Source organism: Onychomys torridus, chromosome 13 (genome assembly GCF_903995425.1).
Source record: "Onychomys torridus chromosome 13, mOncTor1.1, whole genome shotgun sequence".
NCBI classification, from domain to species: Eukaryota; Metazoa; Chordata; class Mammalia; order Rodentia; family Cricetidae; genus Onychomys; species Onychomys torridus.
In genome coordinates, this window is record NC_050455.1 from 22,552,232 (window position 1) to 22,567,511 (window position 15,280).

The window sequence follows — 15,280 nt, forward strand, 5'->3', positions numbered from 1 at the left end:
GTTGGAGAAGACATATGCCACTGAATAGTTTATATTTGATTTGGGAGATGAAATGAACACACACACACACACACACACCTAGGGTATCCAGGCCTCTGTGCACATTAGGTATGCTGCTCTATTTATACTTTCCAGTCCCTGATATGCTCATGTGCATCAGAAATTGCCAGTATTATTTAATGGAAATCAGTATGCCCTGGCATTTTAGCAACTTAATTGCTCAACAACATAATGTATCATATGCTATTAGCAAGAGGATACCTATTAGCTTTTCTGAATTTTCTCTATAAACACACTTAAGAGCATTGCCAAAGTTGAGTTTTCTGTGGATACTGATGCCACCCACTGTGCTGTGAGCCTAGCTGCTTTCAAAATGTGTAGTGTGTGTGTGTGTATGTGTGTGTGTGTGTGTGTGTGTGTGTGTGTGTGTGTGTGTGTAGATAATTCCGCTCTTCCCTCCCTTTCTGCCTTCCTGCCCCTTTCTTCTACCAAGCTTTCCTGCTTCCTTTTCTTTTCCTTTACCCACCGCATACTTTATAAAATCATTTATCCAGAGCTATTGGGGGAATCACAGGTAATTCAGTCCTATGATTTCCTCATTTAAGAGATGGTTAATTGATGGGAATTCACGAATCTTTTTCTAAGAATGGACTCACAGAACCTTTATCTTCTTAGATTTTTCTTTATGTCAGGTACTTAGGTTCTATAGTGAATAGAAAACCTCTGTACTTCACTTTCCTCCTATGGAAAGTGTAAATGTGCTAGTAGGAAAAAGTTTGTGTACCTCTTTGAGTGGACCATGGAAAGAGACGGAACAGCCAAACTAGTTAAGATGGAAATGAGGCATTATTGAACTGGGCAGTTGTAACAGTGGATAGTCCATAAGTCATCAACAAGAACAATAACAGCAGAGCTTTGGTTAATGTTTCAATAGAAAATAACTCCCATGTTGTGTTTTATGTGAGGTCCTGAATCAGTAGATTGTACTTACTCAGTTTTGAATGTTAATGTATCATTGGTAACAGAAAGAATTGTATATTACAAGGACAATTTACATTTTAGGCATACTTATTAAAGTGGCAATAAAAAATTTCATTCACCCCAGGCAGCGGTGGTGCACACCTTTAATCCCAGAATTTGAGAGGCAGAGCCAGGCAGATCTCTGTGAGTTCGAGGCCAGCCTGGTCTACAGAGTGAGATCCAGGACAGGCACCAAAACTACATGGAGAAACCTTGTCTCAAAAAACGAAAAAAAAAATTTTTTTTTCATTCACTCTTTTATTGCAAAAGACTTATTGGTGTAGGAAATTATATACAATATAGTCTGACTCTCCAGTAAAATTTTGTAAGTAAAATCACCACTGAAGAAGAGAAACAGGAAATGAGGAATGCCCAGAGGCTCTGGCAGGCCCTTTCCTAATCAAATGCCTTCCTTTTATTATAATCAACTTCCTCGCTATACTTTGCTTCATGTTTTTGCTAAGCATACAGTCTTAAATAACGTAGTTTGTTTCTGCCTGTTTTGAATTTCATATAAATTAAATTATACCATGTATAATATTTTGGTCTGTTTCTTTCACTCAAATTAAGTTTTTGAGATTTATTTGCTTTTGGAGGCTCTTTTGTAGCTGTTTGTTTTTATTACCATGTGGTATGATCTTATAAAAGTGTAACCTTGATTTATTTTCCACTTTGCTGATGGACATTTGGGTTGTCTCCAGATTTTGCTGTTCTTAAGTTTTGGTGTTTTCCAGAGTCTCACTGTGTAGCTCAGGATGACCTTAAACTCACTGTGTAGCTCAGGATGATCTCAAACTCAGGGTCCTTTTACCTAAGCCTCCTGAGTGCTGGGATTATTGTTTCCAGGTTTGGGCTTATACAGATAGTGATGTTCTAAACATCTGGTTTTGTAACTATGAATATATGTGCAAAAGTTTATCATGAAAGTAAGACTGATGTTCAAAAGGGGCACACATTTTAACTTTATTAGATGATGTAGGTATGTTTTTTTTCTATTTATGCCCCTACCACTAGGGTATGAAAGTCTTCACTGTCCTGTTAATCATTTTGTCTTTGTGCTGGGGGGAGGGGGTGGCGTTGACGCCAGAAGTTTCCATTGGGATGACTTTCTTATTCCTTGTTTCGTGTTACCCTTTTAGACAGGTTTCCCACTGAACCCAAACCTTGATGTTTCAGTCAGACTGTCTAGCCAGCCAGCTCCCTGGTTCCATCTCTCTCTGACCCCCAGTGCTGGGATTGCAGAGATCCAGCAGCTCATGCAGGTGCTAGAGATCCGAACTTGTGCATCAAGGACTTTACCCACTGAGTTGTTTCCAACAGCCCATCTTAAGGGATATTTTTTATTTGTTTTGTGGTGCTAGAGTCTGAGTCTAGAACTTCATGCAGCTGGGCAAGTGGTTCACTGCTGAGTTATATTCCACAGCCCCAAGTTGCCGTATTTTGAAGTTTCCCCTGACATTTTAAGCTTAAATATCAAAGTTTAAACATTTCTGGTTACCAGCAGTTGAATACCATTCCATGCATGTTTTACTTATTTAGATTCTTCTTTTTATGAAGTCTATTAAGGACTCGCCTATTTTTCTATTGTAGTGTGTGTTCTTATGTTGGTTTGTGAACGGGGTCTCTGTATTATAGGTACAACATTTCTTTGCCTCCTTTACCCTTAAGCAGAACATGGGCAGGAGTACACATATGCCATTGCTTTATTAGGGACCAAAATTCCTGAAAAAAGACACCGAGCAGGAGAGATCCTAGTTAGATGATCCATCACAGAGCAGGTAGGTGGTCACTAGGTTTAACAGATTGCTCAGACCTCGAGAACTGGTCTACAAGAACAATGACCTGCCCTCCAGACCCCATTGAAGGAGAATAGGAAAGACCTGCCAGTGATTGCCTGCTGTCATTTATCCATAGGCTGTTCACCACACTGCCAGGCTATGTATAGGTGAGTACTGGGTGGGACCTTGTGGTCTGATAGCAGCAGAGACCAAAGCAGAGATCAGAAAGAAGACACCCACTGTGGAAGCCGGGCGGTGTTGGCTCATGCCTTTAATCCCAGCACTCAATAGGCAGAGGCAGGTGGATCTCTGTGAGTTCAAGGCCAGCCTGATCTACAGAGTGAGATCCAGGACAGCTAGAGCTACACAGAGAAACCCTGTCTCGGAAAAGAAAGACACCATGGGTCACCCCAAATTCCTGTTCCCATCCTCTCTATGTATCAGAAACTAGTTCCTTGGCATGGTGCACCCAACTCTAGCACAAAGGCCCCTTTCTGGCACCCATGAAAGCTAAAATCATGTTTCTCTGAGATTTATGTAAAAGCAAACACAAAAACACAAGGAACGCATATGCAGATTTGAATTCTATATGAATTTGGGTGTGTATAGTCCAAATGTCATTCAAATTAAGAAAATGTCACTTGGCTCCTTATGCTACCCCAGTAAATTCTAAGGAAAGAATCTCAAGAATCACATTCCTGTGATTATGTACAAGTAAGATTAAAGATTATATGTGAAATAAGACAGAAACCTCTAAAGAATCATATTACTCGACTTTATGTCAGTGATAGGGAGTGGCACTGGATTTAGTTACTGAGTGGAAGGCATTCTTGTTATTGGTTCAAAAATTAATGACAGTTTGCAAACTCCACTGAAGTGTGGCCTCCGATTTGAATTGCCAGTCTGTGTTTCCACGAATTCCCCAAGTATTTCCTAGGCACTCATCCCATTTGTGATGGGCAGAACTATGGTAAATACTGTATTCAAGTGTGAGACTAGCAGCTGGAAGGGAAACAGCCTCTGACTCACCCCTAATAATCTTGGCTCTTTCTTGGTATTCACAGACATTCTGCACTGATCTTATTTAGTGTTAACCAAAGCAGGAGTGGTTGTTATTCATCTGGATGCCTTTGTAACACTCCTGAGTACTTAGTATTTTCTAAAGTTTCTCTTAAGACAACAATTAGCCAACAGTTTTAAACTATATGTAAAGCTTTACTTTCTTAGATTATTTCCCCCTTATCTGCTATTGGATTGTATTTTTCATTTGTTTATATTGAAAGCATATTTTATAAGGATAGTATGTAAATATTAGTTTTTGTGTCAGTGTTTTGTGCTTAAGAGAGAATGTGAAAGCTACCTTGGACATGATTTGTTTTTTGATTTTGAGCACACTATACTAAAATCCGCAGTCCTCAGGGGCGTTCAGAGACATTTGTGTTTGCAGTGCATTCTGTTTCTATCAAACAGGGATTGCATAGCCTTGGTCATGCTGTCACTGGGTCAGGACACTGAGTCAGTCTGACAATGACACCAAGGACAGCGTTTCCTCACAATTATGTCCATGATGTCACCCTCAAATATTATAGTGTACCTGAAGCACACTGGCCTTCACTAACCTCTCTGTCATTGTCATGACTGAATTCCCAGTTCCCATTAAAGTTTATGTTTTTAAACTGAACAGAAGCCACAGATTATTAACAAATAAAATACTGTTATGTAAGTGTGTGTGTGTGTGTGTGTGTGTGTGTGTGTGTGTGTGTGTTTTCAGGAACTATAGTAAAAACATGCCTTATTTTAGTGTTACAGATAAGAGCATTACTTCAAATGTATAGCCCTGCAGATGCAGCTCAGTGGGGGATGCAGCTCAGGGGAGGATGCAGCTCAGGGGAGGATGCAGCTCAGTGGGGGAAGCAGCTCGGGGGGGGGGGGATGCAGCTCAGGAGAAGATGCAGCTCAGTGGTGGGGGATGCAGCTCAGGGAGGATGCAGCTCAGAAGAGGATGCAGCTGGGGGGGGGCGATGCAGCTCAGAGGGGGATGCAGCTCAGGGGAGGATGCAGCTCAGGGGGGGATGTAGATCAGGGGGGATGCAGCTCAGGGGAGGATGCAGCTCAGGGGGGGATGCAGCTCAGGAGAGGATACAGCTCAGTGGGGGATGCAGCTCAGAGGGGGATGCAGCTCAGGAGTAGGGTACTTGTCTGGCACACATAAAGCTCTAGGTTCAATCCCAGGCACTGTGGAGAAAAGGAAACAAACTGAACACTAAAAACCCTTTCTCCTTGGGCTGAGAAATTAGTTCAGCAATAAAGCATTTACCCTCAAGTTTCTGGGTACCTAGCACCACTACATATATGCCCCGACTCATACAGTACTAATGGTATAGTATGGAAATGCTAAGTCCATGCTTAGCCTTAGATAATTGTTAATTTAGTTCATAAAATATGTTTGAAATACCTTAAAAAAAAAAAAAAGCCTTCTGCCAAGGCATACGTTACCTCCCATTTATTTTTTCTCTTTTATTGAAAATAGTCTTTTCTCATGTTTTACTGAAAACAGATTTTTTTTTTATCTCATTCCTATCCTGATCACAGTTTCCCCTCGCTCTCCTCCTCCCAGGTCCTCCCCATTTCCCCTCCCACCTGGGCGCACCACCTTTCTGTCTCTCGTTAGAAAAGAACAGGCTTCTAAAAGATGACAACCAAACATAACAAAATAAACTATAGTGATATAAAACAAAACCATCACTTTGAAATACCTTTAAAAATGTTTTTTATGGAACTTAATGCTTAATGTGGCAATATGCCTCTCCCTCTTTTTAAAAAATGTTTATTATTAAGAAATTTTGTATTCATTTTACATACCAACCACAGATTGCCCCCACTTCCCCCTTCCCACTCCCTAGCCTCCCCCACCTCATTCCCACCCCCTTCAAGTCAAGGTCTCCCATGGGGAGTCAGCAGAGCCTGGTACATTCAGTTGAGGCAAGCCCCATTCCCCTGCACCAAGGCTGCACAAGGTGTCACACCTTAGGCACTGGGCTCCAAAAAGCCCGCTCATGCTCCAGGGACGGATACAGATCCCCCTGCCTGGAGGCCCCCCAAATAGTTCAAGCTAAACAACTGTCTCACGTATCCAGAGGGTCTAGTCCAGTCCCATGGGGCCTCCCCAGACAACTATTGGTCCACAGTTCATGGGTTTCCACCAGTTTGGCTGGCCGTCTCTGTATGTTTTCCCATCATGATCTCCATGTCCCTTGCTTATGGAATCCCTCCTCTCTTTCATGGATTGGACTCCTGGAGCTCAGCCTGGTGCCTGGCTGTGGATCTATGCATCTGCTTCCATCAGTCATTGGATGAAGGCTCTATGATGACAGGGTATTCACTAATCTGGTTTCCGGAGTAGACCAGTTCAGGTACCCTCTCATCTATTGCTAGTAGTCTAAGGAATACACCTCTCTCTAAAGTGGTACTAAATAAAGCCCTATGCCAAAGCCCATGGGTGTCCAAGTTTGTCTTCTCACTGTGGTTGTTCCTAATATCAGGGTGCATTCATTTTAATATTATAAAACATCACGGTATCTGTGCCTTAGATAATTATGAAGATACTGAGGTCACTACTACGCCATAAACAGTGTATGAAACTTACATTTTGTATTTTAAATATAAAAGTTTAAAATATGACTGCCTAAGGTCTGGTTCTGGACAAGAATGTAAATTTTAAAATAAAATGCCAAGGCCAAGTTTTGGAAATATGCGACTTTAGATGTCTTAAATATTTAAATTCCAAATTAAAAACATTTTGTGAGCTACTGTGGCTTATGGTAGGGCCACAATTTCTGGCTTTCCACCTTAACCCTGCATGTTAGTTCTCCAAAACTGACTTTCTGGTTCATTCTCCTAGGTAAGTTTAAGATAGAGATGAAGTCAGAATATGTACAAGTGAGCAGAACTATGTGACAATGAGATGGTATAGGAAACAGCAAACATCTTTTAAAATATGACGGTGGTTCTACATGGGACCTGTTCTTCCAAATTGAAAAATATCTCATTTGAATATATCACTGTACTCACTTCCTGATGAAAAAATGGTGACCTCAGTATTCTGTTACTGTCAAACCAAAGGAAATGTATGGGGATTTTGCTTCACATTAAATTCAAGGATTCTAGATCTGAAATGGTTCTGAAGAATTTTGTCTTTTAGCTCCCAATGTGGTGTCAATGAAAATCATAATTAATGACAGTGTGCAGACTGAGACTAACTCAGGTCTGTCCATACACTGTTTTTCATTAAGCAAATATGGTTGAAGGTCGGGTGCTCATGGAATTACAGTTTATGGAGCATGTATGGGAAAGGACACAGCTTCCATTTTCTCTAAAATATGTCTTGGGAGCATCCTGATGAAGTACATTTGCAGTATTCTAGAGCATTCAGAACCCAGGCTCCCCTTTCTCCCACCCCCATTTTGGTTGTTAGGGGGCCCAAGAGAAGAGCATGGGCTTTTGAGCCAACAGTTTTCTTGGAAGTCTTTTTGCCGTGGTACTTCTGAAAATAGAGGTGAAGCACATGGTCGGAATTAGAGTCTTTAAATTATCTTTTGAATTCTGAATCTGTCATAAATCTGTGATCATTATGTAGTAGGTTATAGTGATTTTCTTCAAAGAATGATTGCTTTATTTTGTTACTAACAGCAGTGGTAGATGGTAGTAGGTCCTCATAGCTTCTTTTATTTGAGCAGATGTAATTGACACATTCTTTTCGAAGATTCACTTGCTAAAAAGAGGAATACATAAATTCACAGAACAGCCCTCCCTCTGGAAACTGACAGCTCTTTAGCAGCATGCCAGCATCCCACCTCCACCCCTGGGGTTTGGCTAATATCAGTGTGTTTATTGGCGGTGTGGGTGAGAGGAGCATCTGGCAGCTAGATGTAAGCTTCCTCTTCCAGAAGCCAGACTTCCCTTCAGGAAGTATTTGGAAATATAGAAGCCCAAGGAAGATGATTCCATCATAATCACTGTGACATTCCATCCATCAGAAAGAAATGGCAAAGCTTCCATCGATGATGGATGGCTTTCCTTAGGGGGTCCTAACCAAGAATTTGTGGACCACAAAATTATTTAAAACACACACACACACACACACACACACACACACACACACACACACACTCTCACTCAGGTGTGTGTGTGTGTGTTTACACATGCTTGCATGTCATGGTGTTCATCAGAAGACAACATGCAGGAGTCCGTTCTCTCCTCTCATTATGTAGGTCTCATGGATCCAACTCTGGTCATCAGGCTTGGAGTCATTTGCCTTTACCTTCTAAGCCCCCTTTGCTGGCCTCTTCCAAATCTTTTCAAAGGGGCAGATAACTAACTCTAACCTTTGCAGTCCATTACTCTTAGCTCCGTTTGTTTAAATCTGTATTTGATTTCAAATGAGTGTCATTTACAAAAGTTAATTTGTCAAATATATATATATATATATATATATATATATATATATATAAACTATGTAAATTAATATAGTTAAATAATAACTCATAGCTGGAGAGAAGTTGGGCTAGCACAAACAGTTATGAGCCCCTGATAAGTGGGAGTTTAAAAAAATGGAAGAGTCCCTCGGGATATTGGCTCTGTGAGGAAGTGAATATAAGCTCTTGGGAAATCCTGTTGGACGATGAGCCCAGTGGCTACAGGCTGAGGCATTTCCAATTTAGTAGCAGCAAATCTAGGTCTGTGCAAAATACTCACCAGATTAGGGCTTGTTCAGTTCTGAATCTTTGCATTTTAGATGTAGGTATGGCATGAACTGATAAAAGGGGTTTATTTGGTGAAAGTGGCATTGATTAAAAGCTTTATGAGATTATAAAAGGGAGAATTCCAATAATTATTTGAGGTTGGACATAAAATCCTGCATTTGGTTGCTTGTACTGGTAGCATATACAGCTTACTCTTAATGCATGGAAGCTTCAGATACGTTTAAAAACAAACTAGATGCCTATTTATTAACAGTCCAATTAAGAAATGGGCTATAGAACTAAACAGAGAATTCTCAACAGAGGAAATTTAAATGGCTGAAAGACATTTAAGGAATTGCTCAACATCCCTAATAATCCAGGAAATGCAAATCAAAACAACTCTGAGATACCACTTTACACCTGTCAGAATGGCTAAGGTCAAAAACACAGAAGACAGCTTTTATGCTGGAGAGGATGTGGAACAAGGGGAACTCTCCTCCACTGCTGGTGGGAATGCAAGCTTGTACAGCCACTTTCTTAGAAATGGCACTTTCTTAGAAAATTGGGAATCCATTTCCCCCAAGACCCAGCTGTAGCACTCTTGGGCATATACCCAAGGAATGCTCAATCATACCACAAGAGCATTTGCTCAGCTATGTTCATATCAGCATTGTTTGTAATAGCCTATTTATTAAAAATGTGTTCAATTCAAATGCCATTGTAAAATTCTGGCAATGCTTAAGATTATATGTAGAAACTTTAAAATCAAACTGGAAACAGTAAGATGTTTTCCGTTCCTCTTTTCCAGAAATGGGAGAATGCCTGTGTGGGCATCATGCAATTAATTCTCAGTACTTGGTTGTGTAGGCAACTTATTTATGCTTTCTCACATTTCCTGGAGCAATGTGGCATTCCAAAGACAACCTAAAATGTGATGAGATAGCTCAAAGTACTGTATCAAACCCACATGAAACATGTTTTAACTCACTTGAAAATACATTTGTGGTTCCCTGTGACTTTCTAAGTCATGTCGGAGCTTGAGGGAAAAGGAAAATTCAGCTACAGTGAATCCATTTTTAGTTAAAAGTTATATTTTGTTTAGTGTGGATGATACTCACTGAGTGGCATTTGTTTACATATCAATAATCTTGATTATTAAGCATTTGTTGTCATTTAAAAATTTGTACCAGCAACAAGGTCCTTATATCCTCCATCCAGGGATTGGCCAAGGGATTTTGGTAAGCCAACCTTTGAAGTGTAACACATTCTTCATAGTGCCTACACAAACACCTGGATGTCATACTCACCACACGGCATCCTATTGGAAGGGACCCTTATAAACTTGGTGTAGTCCTTTCCGATGTCATGGAGCCCATTGAATCGAATCTGAGACTCCTCATCTGTTGTTGTTAGCGCCTCTAAGATAGTGGTTTTCATTACAGTTTGACACACAGGCCTTACTTAGTTTAGCATCCCTGTACTTAAGTCATGTTTCACAGACTGCAGCATCTTCTAATTGTAATTAGAAGTTTCATCTTTCCAGTGTGTTTTAGAATTGGCGTTGCTGCAGTTTCTGGGGGTACAGCACCTTATTGTTAAATTCTGTTTTAGGTTTCTCTACAGTGAGAACACATTATTATTGGCAGTGGTGCACATTTCAGTGGGCGTTTATTATTTAACTTCATTATTGTTCATTTAAAATATATATTCTTCTAAATAAATAAGAATTATAAATATGCATAATCAAAATGTATGAAATCATGAATAAAAACATTTAAAATAAACCAGTTTTGTTGAAGTAAAACAGTATATTTAATTTAGATTACTTTCAATGATCCCCTTTGCAGAGTATAATAGCCAGCTGACTCAGTTTTGATTGTGCTCTATTTAGATAGAGAACTAAGCTGCCCCACTTTCTGGATCTGTGCTTTTTTCTCACTCATGAATTCTGACTGAGCAGGTAGAGTATCCTTCCCAGAAGCAGACTGGGACCGGCATCTACAGATCACACTACATGAGAGTAGGCTTCACCTGAGTTTTGCTCAACAACGTAAAAATCATCCAAATGATTGCCAGAATAAACCTAGGGCTATAGATAGGAATGCTACCAGAGAGAAATCCAAAGGATGAGGCAAGAATGAAAATGGGAAGCTGAATCCCACAGTGAGTAGAAAAAGTGTCTGCTGACAAGTAAAAAGGATGGTCAAAACAGGCGGCAGATGTCGGGAACAGAGATCCAGACGGGGGCCCTGCTTTGACACTCTGCCCGTCTTCTGTGCTCAGCTGCTGCACAAAGGAGTTGTGAAAACCAACTTCCTCACAAAAGTGTACTAAACAAATCGGCTGTGTGTTTGCATGCCTGTATGGGGGGCAGATAGTAGCAGCCATTATCAGTTGTTTCAAGAGAGAGCAGCAGTGGGGTTGATTGTATAAACAGGAAGCAAGCCAGATTTCATCACCTCCACAGTAGTTCGTAGAAAATGTAGCTCCGTGATTTGTGGCTATGATTCATCTTGTATAGCCCCTGTGCTTCTACCAGTGATGTTGACACAGGACAAAGGAAGCCACAGGTTTGGCTAGCAGCTACATGGAGGAAGAAACTAGGGCAGAAAGTAATATGATGCTAGAACAAAGCACACGGCCTGACTCAGACAAAAGATGTATTTGGAGGTCATTTGAGAAAATACCTTGCTGCTAGTCCAGCTTAGGGCATACTTCAGAAATAATCCCCAATTTACTGGGCTTCGATTTACTGTGGTTGGACATACCTTCAAATTTATGATGCAAAGAGAGAGCCACACAGTGGAAATCACGCTTTGAATTTTGGCCTGTATGTGGGCTAGTTGAATGATGTATAATATAGCTTTAGGCAGACAGGGCTCCCAGTCAGCCACACCATCCCAAGGGGAAATTGATTTCCCCACTGCATACTGTGTTACAGAACTGTAGTAGTCCTCAGATTAGATATAGTTCATATGGTTTTGACTTACAAAAGTTTCAACTTATGATGGCTTTGTTGCCGTGTTTCTCAACCTGTGGGTCATGACCCTTTTGGGGGGTCTCATGACCCTTTCACAGGGGTCACCTAAGACTATCGGAAAACACAGATGTTTACATAATGATTCATTACAGCAGCAAAATTACAGTTTTGAAGTAGCAACAAAAAATAATTTTAAAGTTGGGCATCACTACAGCACGAGGAACCGTATTAAAGGTTAACAGCATTAGTAAGTTTGAGACCACTGCTTTATTGGAATGTAACACCATCAGAAGTCAAGAAGGAGTCTCAGGGATAATATGCTTCATACATTCCACGGGAGAAGACAGGTTGCAGAAGTTAGGAGACTTGGAGTGCAGACTGTAAGATATTTTCTTAAAGACAGGATCTCACTGTGTATCTCACCCTGGTTGACCTGCAATTCACTATGTAGAACAGATTACTCTAGAATTCACAGAGATATACCTGCCTCTGCCTCTTGAGTGTTTGGTTTGAAGGGATGTGCTACCACATCTAGCTAGAAATAGTATTTTCTTGAAGTATGGAAAAATTAAATATTTTGCAAAAATATGCATTGGGAATACCTGTTCATTCACTTGGTGTGCATTGCTTAAGGCCAATGAGTGTGAGCAGCTGTTAGGGAAAGCCTTGTGCCGAGGCTGTGAGTGGAGAGGAAGAACGCTGCTCAGGATGGGACAGCCTAGAGTCGAGTGCTTGCTGGAAGCTATGAAGAGGTAGGATGTTGAATGGTGTCTTGCTTTCCCATCCGGTGGCTGCCACAAAATACTCTGACAGAAGATGCTTACGTGAGAAAAGGTTTACTTCAGCCACAGTCCCAGGTTACTGCCATCATGACAGGGGAGTCACCTGGCAGAAGAAGCTTGAGTGATCAGGTCACGTTACACCCACAATCAGAACCAAAGAGCGAAGAACACATACTCAGCATTTATTCCATTCTGAGCAGTTCAGGGTCGCTTGCCAAGAGCATGGTTCTGCCCACAGTTGAGATGGATCTTCTTGTGGGTGCACTCCCTGCTTTCCACCCTGCTTTCCAGTCATTTTCATATATTACATCACCTAGCAACCAGAGAAGAGACGAAGCACGAGGCAGTGAAGTCAGCTACAACTATAGAAACCATAGACCAATTGTATGTCTCCATCATGAGCCTGCTTTGATCATACAATAGAATTGCAACCACTTATAAATGGTGGGCAAGGAAAAGCACATTTGCAGTGTTTGCAGGTAAGGAAGCTTCTTGCAGTTTCTTTCCGACTGACCTGCCTCTTTTTGTCTTGGTGTAGGACTTACCTCTGTTAATTCATATTATTTTGGAAATTCTAGAGCTACAATTTGGAAATGACAACTAATGGCATATATACTGTTTTAGTACAATGAAGTTGTTGATAAGAAGTGTAGATAATCTTTGCATTGATAGTCTTTCAGGCCAGATTCTCTTCTGAAAGAAAGATATGCCTTATTTTTCCTGTTGTTTCTTGTGGTCCTAAGGATCAAACCCAGGATTTCTACAATATGGAAGTGTAAAGCAAAGAAACCTTTCCTCCACAACTTGTTTTTTTTTTTTTTTTTGGTCATGGTGTTTCGATACAGTAATAGAAGCCCTAACTCAGACACACATTAAAGGATATATATATATATATATATATATATATATATATATAATATTTCTATACACATATACCTTACATAGGGTTAAACATATCTACTCAAATATTGATAATTCATATATGATAAAAACTTTCACAATCATTTGCTGTGGGATGTCGTTCTGTATGCTGTGAATATGTATTGCTCTGATTGGTTGATAAATAAAACAATGATTGGCCAGTAGCCAGGCAGGAAGTATAGGCAAGCAAACAGACAAGGAGAATTTTGGGAAGAGGAAGGCTGAGTCGGGAGTTGCCAAACAGACACAGAGGAAGCAAGATGACAAGGCAGAACTGAGGAAAGGTGCCAAGCCACATGGCTAAACATAAACAAGAATTATGGGTTAATTTAAGTGTAAGAGCTAGTCAATAATAAGCCTGAGCTAATGGCTGAGCAGTTATAATTAATATTAAGCCTCATTGTAATTATTTTATAAAAGGCTGCGGGACTGTGGGTGTGAGATTTGTACCTACTGTGGGCTAGGGGGGACACAAGAAATCTTCCGACTACAATAATTTTGTTCAGTTTTTAAAATTTTCAGTTTACTGTGGGTATCTGAAGTCATAGAAGCACACCAGAACTTCCTACTCCTACCTACCTGTGACTCTGTACCAGTTAACCAGTCTCTCCCCATCTCACCCCACTTTCCCATTTTACATCCAACTTGTATGAGGTCAACTCTTGTAGGTTACATGAGTGTGAATGTTGTGAATTGTCAGAAACTGTGTCTGGTTTGTTTTATTTGATGTGATATACTCTGGTTCTTTCCATGTGTTGCAAATGATGGATTTTATTTATTTTTTGTGGTTTAATGGTATTTGTATTTGTGTGTGTGTGTGTGTGTGTGTGTGTGTGCTTGTGCATGAGACTGTGTAAGTGCATGCATGTGTGTCATATTTTCTTTATATGTGAGTTCACAGAAACTTAGGCTGTTTCTGTTTATTGCCTGCTGTGAATAATAGTACAGTGATTATGTGAGAGGAGTTTACGTGACACAATGTTCTCTTTTCCTTTGAAATATACTCAGAAGCTGCATTGCCAAACCATATATCAATTCTAAGTTTTTTGTTTTTGAGAAACCACTATGCTGATTCCCATAATGCTCTATACTAATTTACATTTCCACCAATAGTATGCAAATATTCTCTTTTTCATTCAGCCTACCAGTGTTGTTATCTTTAGTCATTTTGATAATAACAGTTCTTATCACAATAAGAGATTAGCTTAGCTTGTTTTTTCTTTTATTTCTCTTATCCTTGTTGATGCTTAGAAATTTTTATGCTCTAATTGGTATGTATTTCCTTAAATGAACTGTCTATTTAGGTCTCTTGCTCATATTTTAGATTATTTAGTTTTTATGATGAGCTTTTGGAGTTTTTTTAAAGTTCTGGAGTTAAATCCCTTCTTAGATATGTAGTTTGTGTATATGACCGCCCCCCCCCCCACCTCCCATTCCCCCATTCTGTAGGTTTCTCTTCATTCTGTTGACAAGTGTCTTGGTTTATATTTTTTTTGGAGTTTTTTGTTTGTTTGTTTTTAGAAAATGCCATTGGTATCTTAACAGGAATTACATTGAATCTTCAAATCACCCCGAGGTGGTATGGACAGTTTCAGAATATTGATTCTTCCAGTCCATGAACAGTGGATGTATTCCCCTTTCTTGTGTAAACTTCTTTCACCAATGTTTTATAATTGTCATTATAGAGCTCTACCTCTGGTTAAGTTCACGGTATCTCCACACTTTTTGGTTATGTGTGGACTGCTTTTTGATTTCTAGTTCACTTCATTCACGATTGACATACAACAGTGATACTGGCTTTTTCTGTTAATTTTGTACCTTGAAGTGTGCTCAGCATTACTTATAAGCGCTGATCGGTCTCTGGTGGAATTGTAGGGGTTTTCTACACATAAGGTGTGCTTTGCAAACACTGACAGTTCAACTTCACGTTCCCTAATTTGTGGGCCATTTCTTTCTTTTTTACTAATTGCTCTCACTTGGTCTTCAACTATAACCTATAACAAAGGTGGTGAAAATGGTCTTTGCTTTTGCACATCTTAAAACGCTCTGAGTTTTTCT

General features: G+C 40.0%; 1 protein-coding gene across 3 annotated transcripts in view; it reads left to right on the forward strand.

The window, feature by feature from the left end:
* Camk4 (calcium/calmodulin dependent protein kinase IV) overlaps positions 1-15,280 on the forward strand; it is a 229,501-nt gene that overhangs the window by 68,805 nt on the left and 145,416 nt on the right. The gene's annotated exons all lie outside the window — the stretch shown is intronic.